This window comes from Macaca thibetana, chromosome 15, assembly GCF_024542745.1.
Source record: "Macaca thibetana thibetana isolate TM-01 chromosome 15, ASM2454274v1, whole genome shotgun sequence".
NCBI classification, from domain to species: Eukaryota; Metazoa; Chordata; class Mammalia; order Primates; family Cercopithecidae; genus Macaca; species Macaca thibetana.
Genome location: NC_065592.1, coordinates 40,362,369 through 40,383,831, shown reverse-complemented (window position 1 = coordinate 40,383,831; position 21,463 = coordinate 40,362,369). Strand labels below are relative to the sequence as shown.

The following is a 21,463-nucleotide window of genomic DNA, read 5'->3' as shown; positions in this document are numbered from 1 at the left end:
TGTAGCCAAGGTTGTCTATAAAGTGTGAAAGCATTTCCTTTCCTTTCCCAGCAGGCAGGACTAACACTAGGAGGCAGAGAAAATCAGCATTAAAGTTTTGCTTAAATTATAAAATGGGGCGAAGACCTTGCCCAAAGATGATATCTCATGTCTCCTGTGACAGACAATGAATGGCTCAAGACAAAGGTCATTCTCTTTATTATTTAGTTTCCAAGAAGTTGATAGGCTGTTCCATTGTGGTGTGTGGTGGTGCTGAAAGCATGCTCACCCGGGAGTTCAGAGAATCTGCTGGATCTGCTCTTCACTCTGCCACCTACTTGCTGTGACTTTAAGTTTGATCTTCTGTTTCTCTGTTTAAAAAAAAAAAAAAGAACTTAGGCCATGAAATTGCTATGAGGATTAAATGAGATAATGATGGAAAAAAAATCGCTTTGTAAAATGAAAAACACTAGATACACGTTACTCATCACTAGAGTATCGTGGAACAGATGATTCTACATCTGCTACCCAGTTACAGGCAATAGGAATAAGGATAACGGCAGAAAAGTGAAGTTGGGTAGGCAGGATGTAGTGGGGCAGGCAGGGTCCTTAATGTTTTTCAAATCACACTGCTGGGAGTGATGTCAGTGAGATGGCAGAATAGGAGGCTCCTGGCTTTCCTTTCTGTCTTGTATGCACCAAATAAATGACTGCACGCAGTTAAATTTTCTCTGAGAGAGAGCCAGAAACTGGTTGAGAGACTCCTACTCACAAGGTAACTAAGAAAATATCTGCATCAAAATGGATAGGAAACACTGAGGCACGCTTAGGTATAAACCCCACCTCAGATACCACATCTTACAATTGGGAAGGAATCCCCAATTCCCAGGTTCTTACTAAGGATTGAAGTATTTGGAACACATAAATGCTACCCCAACTTTACAGCCCTAACCCAAGGGACTGGCTTTTTAAATACCTAGCTCTGAGAATTGACAGGGCTCTGGATTTGTGAGTCTCCGTGGATCATAGAGAACAAAGAGATGATTTTAATGGACATGTGAGCACTTCCAGTAGCTATATTCCCTGGGCTCAGTGCAGAGAATAGACTAAAATGCCCAGTTCTTAGTTTTTCCCTGAAAGGAGTTGGCACACTTTTCCTGTTGCTGCCTGAGGGTTGGACCTCTAACTAGTCTGCATCTGGGAGCTGATGGGGCAGATAAACAATAGACCTCTGGGATCTTGAATGGGAGTGTCGGCACTTCCTGCATCTTCTTCTCTGGCTCATTTCAGAGATAAATCCAGGTCTGCATATTCCCCCTGTAAGAAGTTTGTGCATGCATCAAGTGCACCAACTTTTACAGCGCCCATCTCAGGAAATGCCTTTTTAATCACTGAGCTCTGGGAGTTGGTGGGACTCTGCATTCCTGAACCTTCCTAGACTGCAAAGAACAAAGAGGTGGTTTTTCAGTGGGCACACGTGCAGTGGTTATACCCCTAGTATCAGAGGGTGTGGTTTGAATGACAGCACAGGCATTCGTCACAGATTCTCTCCCCAGCTTAATGCAGTGAGTGGGAGATGAACTCCAGCTCTCAGTTTCTTCCTGAGTATAGAAAGAACTGGAATATATATCTAACATTTAACTTCTCCAACTGCATCTCAAAGTACTGGCTTTTATCTCATCTGCCTTGGGAAACTGATAGGATTTGGCACACCCAAATCTTCTGGGGGCCACTAAGAATGAAGAAAGGGGTTTGGATAAGCATGAAGGTTTGAGAGGAACCTAGAATCTCTGACTGAACTGATTGATGAGGTCCATCTTCTATGTGAGGCTAGTCTGACAAAACTGGGAGATGAAACTGTCTTTCATGTACAAAAACTAACAGAGAGTCAAGGAAAATGAATAAACAGGAAAATACTTCCAAATAAATGGACAAGAAACCAGACCCTAATGAATGGAGATATATGATTTACCCAACAGAAAATTTAAAAGAACGATAATAAAGATGCTCAGCAAAGTCAGTAGAGCAATGCATGAACAAACTGAGAATTTTAACAAAGTTATAGAAACCGCTAAAAAGTGTCAAACAAATCAGAGCTAAAGAATGCAATAATTAAACTGAAAAATTCAATAGAAGAGTTCAACAGTAGACTAGAGTCAGCAGGAAAAAGAAACAGTAAACTCAAAGACAAGTAATTGGAATTTATCCAATCTGAGGAACCAAATAATAATAATAATGATTTAAAAAGTGAAGATAACTTAAGAAATTTGTGGGACACAGTCACTGAAACAATATACTCATTATCAGAGTCTCAAAAGGAAGAGAGAGAGACAGGAACAAAGACCCTATTCAAAGACATAATGGCTGAAGATTTTTCAAGTCTGAGGAAGGAAATAGAAATCCAGATCCAGAAAGCACAAAGTTAAGACAAAAAGAGAATATACTTTTGAAATTAGACTTCTTTTAAACTCCAGATCCCCAATGTAATATTGGGCAGGAGCTTAAACAGTTAAGTCTCATTTTGTCTTTAACTGTCAGCAATTTGATTATAATGTATCTCCTTATGGGGTTCTTTGGATTCATCTTATTTGATGCTCTTTGTCCTTTCTAGATCTGGATTTCTATTTCCTTCCCCAGACGTGGGAAATCTTGCAAAGTGAAATAAGTCAGGCACCAAAAGACAAATACTACATGATTTCACGGCTATGTGGACTCTAAAGAAGTTGATCTCATGGAAATAGAGAGTAGCATGGTGGTCCCAGAGGAGTGGGTGGAGTGGGTGGGTGAGGACTGGGAACTAGTATCAGAGAGATGTTGGTCAAAGAATATAAAAGTTTCAGTTAGACAGGAGAAAAAGCTCAAGAGATCTATCATAAAGCATGGTGACTCTAGTTAATAATATATTGTATTCTTTTTTTTTCTTTGATGTAGGGTCTCGCTCTGTCACCCAGGTTGGAGTGCAGTGGCACAATCTTAGCTCACTGCAACCTCTGCCTCCCAGATTCAAGAGATTCTCTTGCCTCAGCCTTCCAAGTAGCTGGGATTACAGGCACCCACCACTACTCCAGCTAATTTTTGTATTTTTAGTAGAGACAACGTTTCACCATGTTGGCCAGGCTGGTCTCAAGAACTCCTGACCTCAGGTGATCCACCCTCCTCGGCCTCCCAAGTTGCTCGGATTACAGGTGTGATCTACTGCACCTGGCCAATAATATATTATATTTTTGAGAAATTAAAAAAAGCAATGAAAGGGACAATATAAATAAATCAATGTGTAATGTTAATGTTTCATCCAAAATTTTCTTAAATTCTGTGTGTTCATGAGTCCTGGTGTCCTAACTTATCTTTTATCCAAGGTAGATTTGGTATTAAGTGCCCATTATTTTGAGTTCTTAAGATGAAAAGACAGTCAATTATCCTAGAATTGCATCTGTCCTTCTAAAAACAACTAATTACCAATGCCAGAAACTTCAACCAAATTCTAAACTTTTACCCCAAAGACTCAATTAAAACAATTTAATAGCTCCTATTTCAGTAGTTCATACATTTACATTACCATATAGAATTGGTTCCATATGCTCCAGTTTTCACAATACATTAGTCACTATTATTTTCTACACTTTTACAAGTAATTTCCAAATTTTGGTCCTAAATTAAAGTACTTTGTATGTACAAAAAATTAACATAAATAATAGCAATTTATAACTCTACACATTTTTTAGATATCTAAATTATTTCCTAGGCTAAATCATGCCATGCCTGATTTATTGTTCTGTGTTAATTGCATGAAAGCCATAGAGAAGAGATGTAGAAAGATGTACTTGTAGTTAATTTTGTAGATGGGATGTGAGATGTTTTATAGGTATGAGACAGAGTTTTGACAAGATAGCAATCAGTTTTTATTTGGTATTCTTCCTTGGATTTGGTGTGAACACAGTCAAAAATTTATTTTGCATGAATTCTTCTCTCAATCCCAAATAAGTAAAATAAATTTAATCTGCTGCAGATTTTTGGGGGGGACAGGGTCATTCTAGACTAGCAATTAGCATCTTCATTCACCCAGGAAAAATAATACTATTTGAAGACTATTTTGTCACATTCTACATCATTCCACCATCACTTACGCAAAGCAATTTTGGTCCCTCCAGAAAATGAAATGAAACTTTATTCCATGTCTGCCTTTTGGCAGAATTCAACTGATCTTCTACAACCGTCACTTAGTAATCTATAAGTTGCTCACAAAAGAAGCTGCTGTCTCATCTTGCAATCATGTGATTTCCACTGTTCCATGATAGCTCAGAATATGACTTGTTTCTGCAGGTCTTTTCATGCTTTTCTTTTATCAATGTATTTACTTTTTGCAAATTTCTGGGTCAAAACTGTGATTACGCCAAGGACCAATGAGGAATCAGGCCCCTCACAGGGCCCTACCCTCAAGTCTTTGTGCAAGGTTGCTTCATCTGGTGCTCCAAAAGTCAGAGACACTGATACTGATAACTCACTGATAATTTCTCTCATCTAATAAATTATCCTTTGCTTAATGTTGTCAGTTTAACAATGCCCCCACACCTTTTAAATCTTTTGCTAAAGGAAATATGGTGATAGGGACAGAAAGTTCCATAGATACTTATTCACCCCATGTTTCTTCTTTCCTGGATCACATCTCTCTCTCTCTCTCTCTCTCTCTCTCTCCTCATACACTTCCCACAAGTGCAAAACTCCTGAGGCAGGAGCAATTTGGATTTGGATTGGATATGGCTGCAGCATAATGAGCTGGGAAGAATGGAAGAGCATGCGTTTCATACATTAGCTACAGGCATAATATTATATGCCTGTAAAATAAGGTTGATACTGTGCATCGACCTTACAAGTTAGAAATGTGTCAATCCCAACTCTTTCCTCTCTCTCATCCCAAGACTCACTGGGACCCAAGTCCTGTTGATCCTTCTGAAACCTCTCAGATCAGTCACTTCCTTTTCACCCCTAAGGCCACTCTTCTTGGTCTCTCTCACCTAGATCCTGGATTCACTCTCCTGCCTGCCTCTGCTTTCTTCCCACTTTAATCTCGTCTTCAAAAAGCTGCCTGAATGATCTCTTGAAGATACAACTCAGATACAGCTCAAAAATCATCAATGGTTCCCTGTTGCTATTGGATGAAGTCCGAATTCCTTAGCCTCTCTTTGGAACCCTAAGTAATCTGGTTCCCCGTCTACTTTTTGAGCCAATGTTTTCACTCTGAGTCTAGGCCCTGTTGTGAGAGGGCCATTCTTTTGAAGTTGGAGTGTCAATCTTCTCCTAAAATGCAAGTGAAATGTGAATTGAAGCCACAATCTACCATTAATCTTTTAGCATGCATCAGGAAAGCAGATGTTTCTAGAGTCAGCTGTAGACAGAAAATTGGACCAGAAAGGAATCAAAGTAAAGAGGTAGAAGGGAAGAGTCAGGCTCAGAGCTAGGAGTAAGGATCAAGTTTATGTCTGAACCTGAACTGAGTAGCTCTTGGGGGCAAGGAAAGTACATGAAGAATGGGAGTAAAGGAAAGCTGTAGAGTCGTTGACAGGAAGTGGATGGGTAATTTATAAATAATTCATAATTCATAGAAGGCCAGAGCCAGAAATGACTTTAGAGGTCATCAAGTCCCACACCTTATGACATCGAGAAAGGTAACTAATTCAAAGAGGTGAAGCGCCTAGTCATACTAGTTCATCAAGCCTGCAGGAGATCCAGCTAGCCCTCAGGCCCCCGGACTCCCAAGCCATGTTGTCTCAAATTACTTCCAACTAATCCATCCTCCCACCCTCCCCAGGGTGGATGACTTCAAGGAATCAGGCCCAGAAACGGGGAGCTGGATGTTTCTTTAGAATGTAGCAAAAAGAAAAGAGGAAGAGGGGTTTTTTTCCAGTCCTCAGAAATTGTACTTTCCCTGGCATTCAATGGAGGCATCCAAGTCCAAAGTGACTGGGTCAGAGACAGAGGCTCCTTATCTTGGGCTATGTTGGTTTGACACATAGAGAAGCTGACAGGAAGACAACCAAGTCCATTTACTTGACTGCCACGATAAGTGAATTGGAACAGCTATGCAGCCTGGCCAAGGAATCATTTGGAAAGATATCATTAGGGTGGCCAAGAGAAGAAAATCAATGCCTGGCAGCCAACCTAGTGGCCTTTTAGAGTTAAAAATAGCCATAGCATCATAATATTTCTAAAGAAGTTTCACATCCATTATATCAAATTCTCCATCCAACATGTCTGTGAGGTAAGTATTATTTTCACTATTTAAAGATGAGGAAATGAGATGCAGAGGGCACATCCAAGGTCACAAGAGCTCATAAGTAGAAGAGTTGGAACTGGGGCATAGGTCTGGTGATTTCAGATCCACATGACTAAAGTTATTCAGCCTTAAACAGGAATGAAATTCTGACACATGCTACAACTTCAATGGACCTTTTAGATATTATGCTAAGTGAAATAAGTCAGACACCAAAGGACAAAATACTGTATGATTTCACTTGTATGAGATACCTAAATTAGTCAAATTCATACAGACAGAAAGTGGGACAGTGGTTACCAGGGACTGGGGGAAGAAGGAATAGGGGAGTTATTGCTTAATAGCAATATAACAGAGTTTCAGTATGAGACGATGAAAAAGTTCTGGAAACGGATGGTGGTGACAGTTGTACAAAAATGTGAATGTACTTAATGCTACTGAACTGTATGTACACTAATAAATGGTTAAAATGGTGAATTTTATGTTATGTGTATCTTACCACAGTAAAAAATAAAATTTTAAAAAAGTAAATTTACATGAATGCAGTGATACATGTTTTCTAACAATTCCATTTGTAACTCATAGTTTTTAGAGTGTTAAAAAAAAATAAGGTCTTAGTTTACAGAAGAGGAAACTGAGGGCCAGAGAGGGTCAGGGATGAATGTGGGTCAGTTAGAAAATTAGGAAGAGTAAGACCCAGCAAGTGTATTCCCAGGCACTGTTAGTGCTTTCTAGCCTTAATCCCTCTTCTCTTTACAAAACCTCCATGGCTAGCTACCCTATACTAAACACTTACCATATGCCAGGCCATGGGCTTTTGCGGGAACCTTCTTTCATTGATCTAATCTTTAGCTGATGGAGTGCCCCAGGACTCAATATTGGATCTCTTGTTTGCCAAATCCACTCCTTAAAGTGATTTAGGTCAGTTCCATAGCTTTCTCCCTAAATTACATCTCCACTTCTGATCTCTCCTCTGAACTTAACATCTCCTCAATTAGAAATACTAAAGCATCTCAAATTTAATATATCTCAAACTAAACTCTTGATTTATCTCCCCCAAACTTGCCCATCATCCAGTATTCTCTGTCTCAGTAAATAACAACTGTATTTCTGTTACTTGGAGTCAGCTTTGACACCTCTCTTTCCATCACAACCATTCTATCAAATCCATTTGAAAATCATCCTATGAGCTCTACTTGAAAAATATAGCCTGAGTCTGATCATTTCTCACCGTCTCCCCTGAAGCCAGCCTAGTACAAATTAACATCGCCTCTTGGCCAGACTATGGTAATAGCCTCCTGTAGTGGATGCTGTGATGCACTAATCAGATTTCCCTTCAGGACCACACTATTCATTCCACTAGCTGCTGGGAGTTTTGGCTGCTGAAAGCTCACAGTTGCATCCGTATTAGGGAATGGCCCTTGGAAAGGAACTGCGTCATCTAAGGCTGTGCTTCCCATAGATATCCACATGGGGCAAGACCTCATTTAATTCAGCTTTCTCTGTTCAAATGTCATTGCATTATGAAGGTTATCCTTGACCACTGCTATGAAAAATCATAATCTCTTATTCCATAGCTCCCTTACCTTGCTTTAATATTTTCTTCATAGTATTTATCAGCCTCTGACTCATATTCATCCATTTACTTATTTTTCTGAAATTGAAGTGCTCTCTTTGCTCTTTTGAGAGACAGAGAGAGAGAGAGAGAGAGAGAGAGAGAGTATGTGTGTGTCCAACTGCTTAGCCCCAGCACCTAGAACAGAGGCTGGTGGCACATGGTGGACACTTGTGTCAGTTTCCTGATGCTGCTATAATAATCACTACAAACTTACTGGGTTAAACAACATAAATTGATGATCATACAGCCCTGGAGGTCAAAAATTCAAAATGAGTCTCAGTGGGCTAGAATCAAGGTGCAGGTCGGGCTTCATTTTTTTTCTGGAAGTTGCAGGGGGAAAAAGTTTCCTTGCCTTTTGCAGCTTCTAGAGGCAGCCTGCATTCTTTGGTTCACGGCCTTGTTTCTCCCCTTTGTCATGTAACCTAACATCACTACAGATTCTGAGGATTAGGACATAGACATCTCTGGGAAATGTATTATTCTGCCAACAACAACATTCAATGAGTATTTGATAAATAAATGAGTGAATTATTATTTAATTTCACTCATCAAGTAATCCCTTAGAATCAATGTAATTATTCTTTCATTTTATGAGCGAAATGAAACTTGAAAGGTTAAGTCACTAGCCCAAGTTAACCTAGCTAATAAATAGCAGAGCAAAACTCAAACAGATAGGCCAATTCAAGACAGTTTCTGACTGTCCCCACTTGTTTCATTTTTCTGTGTTCTCAGCTTACAAATCTGCCTCCTTGACTAGACTCAGAGCTCCTAGAGGAGAGAGACCATGGCTTTGCATGTTTACAACCCCAAAGCCCAGCCCAAGGCATGGCAAGTAGCAATAATAATAATAGTAGTAGTAGGAATTTGTTGAGTACTTAACATGTGCCAAGTGCAGATATAAACACTTTACCTGCACCCAGAAAATGTATTGAGTAAATGTTGAGTGGAAAAAACCAGCTTTTCTCACTAAATCCCAACAGCTACATTTTTAGCCCTATCTAATACTCAAGTTCTATACTATAAATGTGCAGATTAAGTCATATTAAATTGGAGAGGCTCTAAAACATCATCAAGAGTGGGTTTATTTCTGTCTCCTGGTCTGAATCCAGAATCCCAAGTCATTATCAATCAGTCTGTCTAATGAGTGAACATTCACTGTGAATAGACTTATCCATTCTAGAGTAAGAGTTTGATTTGACAAACTAAAAAATAGTGACTAAGATATCCAGAGGTCTTCACAGTTTCCTAAGCACTCTCACAAATACACTTGATTCTCAAAACAACATTGTACTTAGGGGAGGGATATATTATTACTCCCATTTTATGATAGAAAAAGCTTGGCTCAGAAAACCTAAATAGTTTACCCAAGGTCACCAAGCTAGTGAGAACCACATTCCAGGTTTCCCGACTTCTATATCCACATTTTTCTACTATGTAGTGCTGCCAAGTAGAACGTCTTATGGCTTTTAGAGAGGGGAATGTCCATGCAGACTGGCAAGGCTCAGCTTCCATGTGGATCCGTGGGGACCGTGCCAGTTCCCCGAGCCTGGTTTGCCTACTCGTTCGGATCACGCAGCTCTCTTGATTGTGAGGTTTACAATTTCTCAGTCTGCAAAATGAAAGAAAACCCTAAGAATTAAAATCACTCTGTAAAGTCTAAAAAAGGAGAGGGGATAATTGCCACTGGAATGGATGTTTATTTGTCCTGAAAAAAAAAATATTTTCACTGAATAAAATTTCCACATAACATAGAATTCAGGGGAAGAAGTTGGCAGGTGTAGGAGATTTCTATTCTGCTTTTTATCTACTTTTCTAAGCATCCTTTCTATTTCCATGCTTTGAAAAGAATGGATGAGAACTCGGGCTCTGGGATAAAGAGAGAAAGAAGAATCCTCGAGTTACGGAGCCTGGCTAACCTCTTTTCTGTGACGATCTGTGTGCTCTTTTGTGCAATAATGAAGAGATGGAAAGAAAAGAATTGTCCCCACATTATCCACCACTAGGCCAGCCAAAAGGACCTCTGACTAGGGGAGCAAAGTCACCCCAACGCAGGCTAATTTCCCTCATGCCTTCCCTGCCAGATGGTGCTCTCAGAACATGACTGTCCCCTCTGTGATTGTCCATGATTTGAGGGTCAGGAGCCACCATAGGAAAAGTATCTAATTCCACTTTCACACACTTGTGGTGTCAGCAATCCAAATACAGAAATCTATTTTGGCCACATTTTAACTACTCCACTTAAAGGCATCAGCACAGGAAAAGAAGCCCACTTGTTGGTATCAATGAAAAAATCTCCTAAGTCACTTCTCAGCTATGCTCATCCTGGATTCTTCACCTCATCAAACATCCTACAAGGTCTGGTGTTCCAAGAGGTCAATCTATACTGCAACTCTAGCCAGAGAGAATGTTTGAAAGCATAGATTTCTTCCCTTCTAGTCTGTTTCCTAAATTACCATCAAAGCAATTTTCCCAAAACATACATTTATTCATTCTACGCATATATAATCAGTTACTATTAGGTGCTGGGTACTTTTCTAGGTACTTTTCTTGATTGCTGTGGCAAGTGCCACAGTAATCAAGGCAGGAAATACCTGCGTTTATCTAGAGGGAGGAGAAGATGTTAAACAAACTAACATATTTTATTTCTGATAAGTAATTGTAACAGAAAGAAACCAAAATAGGGTAGTAGTGGTTGTGGGGCAGAAAGTGACTTGAATGGGGTGATACCTTAGATGGTAAGCGTCATTTGAACCCAGGCCTCAGGGACAAGAAGGAAATTGGCTGTGCCAAGAACTAAGCATTCTAGACAAAGGAAAGAGGAGATTCAGAAGATAGAAATAAACTTGGCAGTTGGAAGAACATAAAGAAGTCCCAGGAGGCTGAAAGATGGTGAGCAGAGGGAGAGTGGTAGGAGTTGGGGCTGGAGATTGAAGCAAAAGCTGGAGTGGCTGTGGTAGAAAAGGAAATAAATAGGTAGACTCCAGACGTATTTGGGAGGTAGAGCTGGCAGCATGTTCTGAATGAGTTGGCATGGGGAGTGCTACAGTTTCGATGTCTGTCCCCTCCGAATCTCACGTTGAAACATAATCCCCAGTGTGGCTGTGTTGGTGGGGTGCCTAGTGGGAGGTGTTTGGGTCATGGAGGCAGAGCCCTCCTGAACAGATGAATGCTCTCCCTTTGCTGGAGGGAGTGAGTTCTCACTGTATTAGTTCCCAGGAGAGCTGCTTGTTACAAAGAGCCTGGCGCCTCCCGCTCTCCCTTGCTTCCTCTCTCACCATGTGATCTCTCACACCGGCTCTCCTTCCCCTTCTGCCAGGAGTGGAAGCAGCCTGCGGCCGTTACCAGATGCAGATGCCCAATCTTGAACTTTTCCAGACATCATGAGCCAAATAAACCATTTTTCTTTGTAAATTACCCAGCCCTGGGTATTTCTTTATAGCCACACAACATGGATTAAGACAGAGTTAGGAAAAAAACAATCAAGGATGACTCCGGGTTTTGACTTCTGCAACTGAGTGGCGGGTAGTACCATTTTGAGTGGGAGCAGTGAAGGGAACTGTGTTGGGAGAAAAGCAAGTGTTTTGCTTCGAATATGTTCCACATAAAGTAGCCATTAGACGCTCAAGGGAAAATGTCAAGCAGGTGACTGGATACACAACTCCAGAGGTAAACAGAAGTTTTGAGCTAAAGATACTTATTTATAAGTCATTGGTTGATATACCAATTACTTGAAGCCCTGGACCACTTAGGGGAAAGGGCAAAAGGGGAAGAGAAGAGCCGTGGGGCACTCTGGGATCCAGATGGTTAGAGTGGAGGAGGAACCAGCAAAGGATAACAGGAAAGAGTTGCTGGTGAGGTGGGAGGAAAATAAGGGCAGTGCCACCTAATGAACCAGGTGAAGAAAGCAATCAAGGAGGGAGATATTAACTGTGCCAAACGTTGCTAAAGAGTTGAGTTTAAAAGGGGGAAGAGGGCTGGGCACGGTGGCTCAAGCATGTAATCCCAGCACTTTGGGAGGCTGAGGCAGGCAGATCACCTGAGATCAGGAGTTCGAGACCAGCCTGGCCAATATGGTGAAACCCCCCACCCCCGGTCTCTACTAAAAATACAAAAAATTAACCAGGTGTGGTTGTGGGCACCTATCATCCCAGCTACTTGGGAGACTGAGGCAGAAGAATTGCTTGAACCCGGAAGGCAGAGGTTGCAGTGAGCTGAGATCACACCACTGCACTCCAGCCTGGGCCAACAGAGTGAGACTCTGTCTCAAGCAAAAAGGAGTGGGGAGTGGGGGGAAGAGAAATGACCAGTGAGTTTGGTAAATGGAACCACTGGTGATATTGACAGGAGCAGTGTCAGTAGAATGGTAGGTTGAAAAAGGGAATAAGATTCCCATCATAACCACTTTCCCATTTAAAACCCATCAATGGTTCTCCATCATATAAAAAGATAAAAACTACACTCCTTACTATACCATCTAACACTATTAGGGAAATCAGTAATTTTCAGGGTTCTTAATTGCAAAACAAAACAAAACAAAAAACAGAATTCACTTTAATTTATGAAAGCAGAACTGGGCTTATGAAAAGATACTAGGAATCTCACAAGATCTCCCTAAGGGAGAGTCCAAGAGCCATGCTTGGATGTTACCATGACCAGAAACAACACAAACAGGAGCCATACTGCCAGGAGAAACCTCATCCATTCCATGGGACAGTTCCAGCTTAATTGGACCTAGAAATCCCACACGGTTGCCCCAGAAGAAGCAGATGCCTCCACCACCATCTCTGTCAGAAGACCAATCTGTCCACACAGTCAGCATCTCCCTTTGCTCATTCTATCTTCCTGTTGGTAGATCCTTGGCCACATGAGGAACCCTTACTGCGAAAGAGTCTGGAATCTACGTTATCTATCTCACCTCCCAACAGCTCTTTCCCCTTTTTTTTGGTAACTATCTTGATTTGTGTTAGCCTAGCAGTCCACTGGTTTTGGAGGAAGCTGACTCTAGTCTCAACCCATGGATAGTACTTGCAATGTGGCCCAAAGCAATGAGCATACTCCCCACTTCTAGCCACAGAGATAGATTTAGAGACAAGCATACAACCTAGTTCTGGTTAGTAAAATAAGAGACATTTACGTGAGAAATTTCTGTGAAAGAAACTACCTTAATCTTCCAAGAGAGCTCCCGGAAGCCATCTTCACTCTCTGTTCCTGGACTGAAGCCTTGTCCCCCAAGAAAGAACATAGCCCCGGGAGGGATTAGTTACAACCAGCTTTGGGCTGGAGGGCCACCACCCTAAAATGTTGCTGACCCTGCTGAAGGCAGGGGAGAAAGACTGAATGAAGACTTCAAGGACATTGCTAGGCCACTGAAATAAACCAATTCTGAAATCTTTCCCTACCTCTAGCCTGTCCAGTTTCCTAACCTACTAAATGCTCTTCTTGTTTAAGCAACTTTGAACTCATTTTGGTTAACAGCAATGAAACACTGTAACTGAGTCAAGCCCCAATCTACCTATCTGGGCTCATTTTTTTTAGCATCATTCATACGATGTCATTCACTTTAAATCTCCAAGCATTCTGTTAAGACTGTTCCTGCTGCCTGAATGCCTCTCCTTGCTTTCCTCCCTTGCTGCCTGCCTACTTCCTACTCAACCTTAAGACCCAGCTACAATGTCACCTCCTCCCTGAAGGACTCCCATATTCCCCTGCCCTTGCTCTATCATAGCATACATTGATGTCTAACCTGCATTACAGTATGTGCCCCCTACATTAGATCATAAGCCCTTTGAGAGTCAGGACTGTCCCTCTATCCTAGATGCCTTTCACAGAGTATATGGCAGTGTCTTTGCAGTCATCAAGAGTTTGCTAATTCTTCAGTGATTCCCAGACATGTGTGGACAGTAGTGATTTCCTCTGGTGCGGTATTGCAAATTCACATGGTGAGACAGGCTTGTACAGATTTTCTAGTCAATCCCCAAAGAACGAAGTCATCTTTGATGACAGCTACTCTTAAAATCACTGAGTCCTTACAGTTCATCTAATCTACCATTTCGTTTTACAAAGAAAAGAAAGCAAAGACCAGAGAAGGTGAAGTTGTGGAAAGTTAAGAGTGAAGCTCAGTCTTGAGACCCACATTTCCTACTTCAGTGTCCATTCTACAGCGGTAAGTTGCCTCTTTCTTATCGGCCCTGAGAGTTAAGGGTAAGCAGGACTGACCATCACTGAGCATCACCCTGGGCATCTTTGGCGCGTGTGGCCCACTCCTTTCCACTCCCATCTTTTAAGAGTCCTCCTGCCTTTTGCCTCCCTCACAGTCAACTGGAGAAGCTACTGATGGAAACTATTTATAAATACATAGAGGACAATTGTCTCTCTCATCTTACCTTTGTCAGAGAGCGAGAGACCTTACTCCTCTCAAAGGAATTTCTGAGTTTGTATGAAAAGGAGGAGGGATTCAGAAAAGGTAGGAGGATTTTCTCATGGCCTCTAAACCTTCAGACTCCTCCTCTGGAACATTTAATCCCTTTCAGAGCAGCCACTGTCTGGATTTAGGAACAGTGGGTCAAGGCTGACCCACTGAGTGAATTCCTCAGCTGCCCTTGGCCCCCTCCCTCAGACTCTGGCTCTCTCCTGCTCAGCACTATGCGCTCTTCTGACTGGCTTTGCATTCCAAACTCTGGCCGGCCGTTGCCTTCCGGCAAATGATTACTGCTACAGGGTCCTAGAGCAGGGAACATGGGATGGCACCCCCGGAGTCAGGGAAGGCTTTACGCACAGGTGATTTTTTTTCACTCATACTTTAAGGATAAATAACTTTGCCAAGTGAGGGAAATGTGAGAATGATGGGCAGGTCGGGAGAGAGCGAAGGACATCAAAGAGAACCTATACAAAGGCATACTTGTCAAAGGATTTGATGCGTCTTGGAATGATATAGTGGGTTGACTGGTGCCAGCCCCCTCCCCAGTGATATATCCATGTACCAACATCTGAAATATGTGAATGTGACTTTACTTTGGAAAAGGATCTTTGCTGATGTAATTAAGTTAAGGAACTTGAAATGAGCTCATCCAGGACAATGCCGGTGGCCTTACATCCAATGACAGGTATCCCTACAAGAGAAAGAAAGAGGAAGACTTGAGACAAAAGAGAAAGGACTGACACACAAAAGGAAAGGCCCCATGAAGAAGGAAGCAGAGATTAGAGCGATGCTGCAATGCTGCCATGCCAAGGAATGCCTGGAGCTGCTGGAAGCTGGAAGAGCCAAGGAAGGATTCTTTCCCAGAGCCTCCATAGAGAATATAGCCCCTTGACCCTGATTTCAAATTCTAGCATCCAAAACTGAAAGGGAAAAAACCTCTGTTTAAGCCACTGCAAGTTTGTGGAAATTTGTTACAGTAGCCTCAGGAAACTCATGCACATGGCCAGAGGTACATTGTGGCAGGATTTCAGGACGCATTGCTGGGTACACCAGCAACCCCTCTATTCCCCCCTTCTATCAGGTGTAGATCAGAGCCATGCTGTCCTTCCTTTACAAGCAAAGCCAGGCTTAGCAAAACCCAGGCATAATCATGAGGTTCCTCAAAGGCGCATAGTCAAAATATGCTAATGGGAGGAAAAGCCCTATCCTCAGTAGGACTTGAGATGAGATTGACTCATTTTAAAAAGAGACCAGAGCCAGCGCAATGGCTCACAGCTACAATCCCAGCAACTCACAAGGGTGAGATGGGAGGATTCCTTGAGGCCAAGGGTTCAAGACCAGCCTGGACAACATAGCAAGGCCCCATCTCTTAAAAAAAAAAATTACCCAGGCATGGTGGCACCTACCTATAGTCCCAGTTACCCAGGAGGCTGAAATGGGAGGATCACTTGAGCCCAGGAGTTCGAAGCTACAGACAGCTGTGATCACACCATGGCACTCCAGCCTGGGCAACAGAGCCAGATCTCGACTCTTTAAAAAAAAAAAAAAAGACAAAAAACTCACTGCTTGCCTTGGTGAGGGGTCCTCACCTCTTAGGTAAACATATAAAGAAATCATCCCAGCTCTCTCTGGAGGGAATCTGACTGGTACTGCAGATTCACCCAGAGGACGAGAGCCAACCCTCACCTCTCAGTCTCTGGGCCCTGCGATGCCTGAAGCACTAAAGCTGGTAACTTGAGTTTGCAAGAGCTGAGAGACAGCAAGGGCAGAACTGCCTCTTGGGCAAAGGTCTGAAATGAGGAGCCCACAGTGAAGAGGAAATAGTTTGGGGCAACTGGACTCAGTAAGGAAAAGAACCACCAGCAGAAAGGCAAACACCTTCTTCAGGTGCCTAATACTTTCCTTAGGTCTAAGACTTTTTCTTGTGTGACATAAAAGAACACGGAGCATGTGTTCCAGGTTTTGGATCTTGCTGCTGTACGACCCTTCCTAGATCTGGAAAAGAATCTCCCAGAACAGCACCATTGTCCACCTGATGAGTCTGGTGACAGCTGATGGGACGACATGGGGGAGGGGAACACCCACAGGGAAAGAACTGGCCTTAGGAGCCTCTATTCTCTAGGACTGGATAGGTGCTGCCTCCTGTGGGTGTTCCTATGCAAGAGAAGTCACCTTGGGCAATGACAGCAAGAAGACCCCACTGGAACCAAGCTAGGAGTAAAATCAAGGCACTGAGTGTTTTCAGCCAGGAAGGGCATGATTAGATTTGCTTTTTATAGAGATCACTCTAAGAGCAGTGTGGAAAATGGAGTGGCTGGGAAGAAACTGGTAACAGAAGGATCACGTTCCAGAATGTTTAAATAACAGTCCAAGAGAAAGATGAAGACCAGACGAAGGCGGAGGCAGTGTGGGCAGAGCACCGACTGGAGAGGGGGTTCTAACTTGGGACACTGAGCAGAGAGCTGTTCTGTTAAACCAAGATCTGGACAGAAGACAAGTGGCAGAATTCTCTGTCCCATCCCTGTTCCCAGCAACCTGGGATGCTGGGGCACCAGGGCTTCTTACAGCTGAAGAAAATCCTGGACATTTCCATGTTTGAGGCTTTCAGAATTTTAAATAAGAAGAAAAAAAAATCAAAAACAGGGCCAAATAAACAGTGGTATCTCTTAAATATTTGCTTTTTTAAAATTATGGCTTTTAAATCACATGCATAATGCACTGTATGTCTGTTTACTCTTCAAAGACAACCATAGAAGCCCCTCCACCCCCACTTTTTAAAGCATCAATTCATCAATTATACCATCAGGGCTCTAGTCCCATAAAGAGACACAATTTTCAGTCGTGTGATGAGAGTCTTCGCCCAGGCTTGGCAGTGCCTCCCTGAGACAGTGTGCATAACCCCAATTGGAGATGAAGTTAAAAATAGACATTGGAGGCTGGCCGTGAATACGAGGCCTGGGCATGTGGTCCTCTGTGATAGACACTGAGGCTAGCTGTGCATGCTCTGAGAGTCGAACCCTGAAAAAGTGCCCAAAGAAATAGTTAGTCTCAAGGGGCTGGCTGGGAAGAGCTAGAAGCCAGAGAGACCAGGCTGAGAGTAAAAGCTGGAGGCAAAGGGGAAGAGCCATGAAGTATTCCCAAGCCCACCAACTGTCAGCCACATGGGTAGGGAGACGCTCTGGGAGTTTAAGAAGATAGCCTGGAACAGACTCATTCCCAGGCCCTTTAGCCAATTGGGCAAGAAGAAAAGCACATTTTATAGGAACCCAGGGCTTCCAATCAGGTGGGAATTTGTCTCCTTCCCACAGCATTAGTTTGAGCCTTGAGTCTGCTATCGTGACCCTTCCTGATTAGGGTTCTAACCTATATTTTCTTATTCTTTTATTCTTCTGTCTTTAACCCTAGCACATATCCTATGGGCAATATTGAATAGTGAGAAAAGCACTGGCTTTGAGATCACACAGACCTAGCTTCAAATTCTTTGGCACAGTAGTACACTATTCTGAGCTTCAATTTCTCTACTTGTAAAATAGGAGTGATAGTACTAACCTCATAGGATTTATTGTGAAGATTAACAGATAATGGTTGTGAAGGTGCCTTGTGATCTCAAAGCACCACATGCACTGCCCCACAAAGTCAGATCATCCTTATTGCAATTGGTGTGGGGAAAACCTTCTGGCCGAGGCACCAGAACCTAGGGGTTGTGACCACAGAATTATGACTTGCAACCTAAGGTTTCACACAGCAACAGCCCTTGGGACTATCCACTTCTTATGACTCAGTGTTGTGGGACGTCTTTTACCCCAATTTCTCTTTTTCTACTGCCCATAACCACCTGTCTCATTCCAACTGGCTCTTGCATGACCTAATTTGGATCTGTTCTTTACACAGGCCTTGTCCTAAGCTCAGGCCTTCCGTAGCCTTTCACAACCATACCAGTCCAACGCGGGCTTTGGCTTGGCAAAAGCCCCTGGTCTCTACTGGTTGGTGAAGCAGAGTGAGGAGGAGAAACGTGATTACACTGACCCTCCAATAATATGGCTCCCCCAGCCCCATGTGCAAGGCTTCCTTTTCGTTCCTCATTATTCTTCAAAGCCCAGCTAAGCATAACCTGCTCCAGGGAGTCTTCGTGATGCCTCAGATGCTCTGAATTCTGGGTCTCATCTGCCTCTTCTAATAGCCGTGAGCACTTTGGGCTTTATTTACATTATAGTGATGTGAATTCATATAGATATTTCTACAACTCCCATGAGCACTTTGATTTACCTGTGTATTCCTTACAGTGCTGGACACAGAGTGGATGCTCAAAAATATTTATTGAGTCTATAACAAATCCCTTCATTAAGGCTTTCTATTTACCAAAGGAACTTCACCCCGCTGCCTCCAACAATTTCAGTGCTTTACAGTAGAGGTCAGAAAGTTATGGCCCATCACCTGTTTTTGTAAATAAAGCTTGACTTGAACACAGCCATGCACATTCATTTATTCAGCATGCATCTCTGATTTTGTATACTACAACGGCAGAGTTGAACAGTCATGATGGAGATCTTACATTATAGGTTGCAAAGCCAGAAATATTTACTCTCTGGCTCTTTGCAAAAATTTTGGTCAACTCAATGTTATAGCAAGGAAGTATAGATTTCTTTATCTGCAATGCAGGGATAATAACAAACAGCACAGAGCTGTTGGGAAGATCATAAATGATAACAGATGTAAAGTTTTTCTGTACATGGCATACACTCTTCTTGCCACATGAGGTCAAGTTGAGGCTTGAAATCTCAAGTGATGATGGGGTAAGTGTGAAGATGGCCTATCTCACCGTAGCTGCTACCTGGTAAGCATACAGTGTTGCAAAACACATAACTCAAATATCTGCCAATAATGAACCAAACTCCAGCCTGCCCTCCAGAATAGACTGTCCCCATATGGCATTAATCAGATGGGGCTATGGTTGCTGGAGAGAATAAAATAAGCCCCTGAATGTTTCTGTTCCTTGTTTATGATAAATGCTTTTAGAAGTCACTTAATTAGTGCCATTGGCAGATTTGCATAACTGCTGGTTATGGCAGATAAGAATGATTTTTTACTTGATTTGACAGAGCTAACATGCAAACCCCAAAATATTTTCAATGAGCCTCCTAGCTAGTTATCAACATTAATCTTATACTTCCTAAGGTGGGCCTCCTACTCTCAAGGAAGTGACATGTTTTAAGACTTGGGGGAAGTGTGGGTGATGGGATAAGCAGGCTTGGGCACAGCCCTGGGTTTATATGGAAGAAGGAGACATTTCATTGCACTGAGCTGGAAGAGGTATTCATCAAGAGGAGAGAGATGGGCTGGAATTTGAAGGCCGTGCTACTTCTGGCTGTGGTCTGCCCATGGCTGGGATGGTGGGAGGTGAGCTGTTCAGGAGCCATCTCACACCAAGTCTCTTCATTGTGAACATAATGTGCAGCTGTGTTTGTCCAGCTGAGAGGTTTCATCCATCTTAATGATATATAAAGCCTTCCCCCAGAAATGGGGAAGTTGTGCTCCAAGCTCCTGAGCAAGTGAACATGGGCCTGACCCCAGGATCCCATACCTTCTCAGATACCCTCTCCACCACCTCTTGCTGCAGGTGCACCTCACGTTACTGAGCATCAGACCCCTACACGGCCACCATCAAACTGGACCTGGAAAGGAGGCAGAGAGGGTCATTAATACTCTGATTGTGCAGAGTACAAATCTGAGGCCCAGAAAACTGCATATGGCCCCCACCCGTGATATACACAGATGGGAACCCTGATCCCAGCCCTGCAGTCTTCACCATGCTGCCCCTAGCAGAGATGGCCCCCTGGCTCCCTGTTGCTGACTGCAGAACTCTGGGCTGGCCCTTCTGATCCTACTGCCAGCCATGTGTCTAGAGCTCTGCTCAGACAAGACTCTCCATCTAAGATTTCCCACCAGCTGCCCGCAAAGCCTAATCCACGTTTCACTGTCACCCAAGGCTTTCCAGGGCTGGGACTAGGGTGAAGGGAGTGAGCCATCAGGGTACAAAACTCAAGGAGGTGCTCGCACTCAGGGTTGTGCAAATGCCATTGCTTTCTTGTGAAGACTGAATAAAACACTGTATATAAAGTGCTTAGGTGCTATAAAAGTATCTGTTATTGTTTTTAATAATAGTTGCACTAGTAGTAGCAGTATTGAGAGGAGCTCTGTTTTTCTTCTACGTGGAGATTAAATTAACTTTTTCGGCGAATAAACTAAGAGATTTGTAGTTATATGAATGTGAGCTATTGTTCCAGAAGAACTTGCATGCCTTTAGGGGCTCAAATATTCCTAATGAGGACTGTTAGTTTTGTCCCATTTCATGGCCCAAGTGACCCTGTGATGCCGCCCTGCCTTTCTTACATGCGAAGAAGTTTGGATTCCACACTAGCACTAACAGGAGTCACTGACGGATTTTAAGCTGGAAGTGATACAGCAAATCTGTGCTTATGAAGATCCCTCTGGCAATGTGATCTCGAACCAGGCAGGGCCAGAACCAAAAGCAAGGAGGCCAGTTGGAGGCAGGTGAACTGTCCTGGCAGGAAACAATGAGGTCTGAATTAGGGTAGTGGTAGTAGGGATGAGAAAGGGCCAGGCAAGAGAGTATGGATGAGGAAGTAAAATCTGTTCTTCACTCCTGGAAAAACAACTGTGAATCAGTGATACCATCTTTATCCCCAAAGGCAAACAGATCCTTCATTAGTGCTAGCAATTGAGAGCTGTGTGAGGTTTGGTACCCACTAGCTGCTAAACATGCATATAAAAGGAAGCACACCATATGCTATGATGAGTTAATGCCAATTGGCCCCACTCAGATATATACTGCTTTAATTTTAACACTTCATTTGAACAAAAGTCTACTTCTAATGAAGCTAAGGATTCCCGAAGAGTTTCTTCCTGCTGGCCAATTTGACTTGATTTCTTTCCTTGGTGATGAAATGCCTCTTTCGATAGGTATGACCAGGATTCAGATATCAATGAAATAAGACAAGCAACGTCATGGACATATGAAATTAGATGCCTTGGAAGATACTGAGTTCCTTGTCACTGAAGGCATGCAAGAAAAAGCTAGACAGCCACTTGATGGAGTTGTTGCAGTGAATATTCAAACATCAGAAGGTGAGTGGGATAGGGATGTTGGTCTTGATGACCT

General features: G+C 42.7%; 1 long non-coding RNA gene across 1 annotated transcript; it reads right to left on the bottom strand.

Moving 5' to 3' along the window:
- Positions 1–211: 211 nt before the first annotated feature.
- On the bottom strand, positions 212–20,839 carry LOC126937795 (uncharacterized). Its single transcript, XR_007719848.1, has 3 exons — positions 20,674–20,839; positions 19,865–19,955; positions 212–350 (listed from the first exon to the last, which is right to left on the bottom strand). It is a non-coding gene; the product is annotated as an uncharacterized LOC126937795 (long non-coding RNA).
- Between the last annotated feature and the right edge of the window lie 624 nt (positions 20,840–21,463).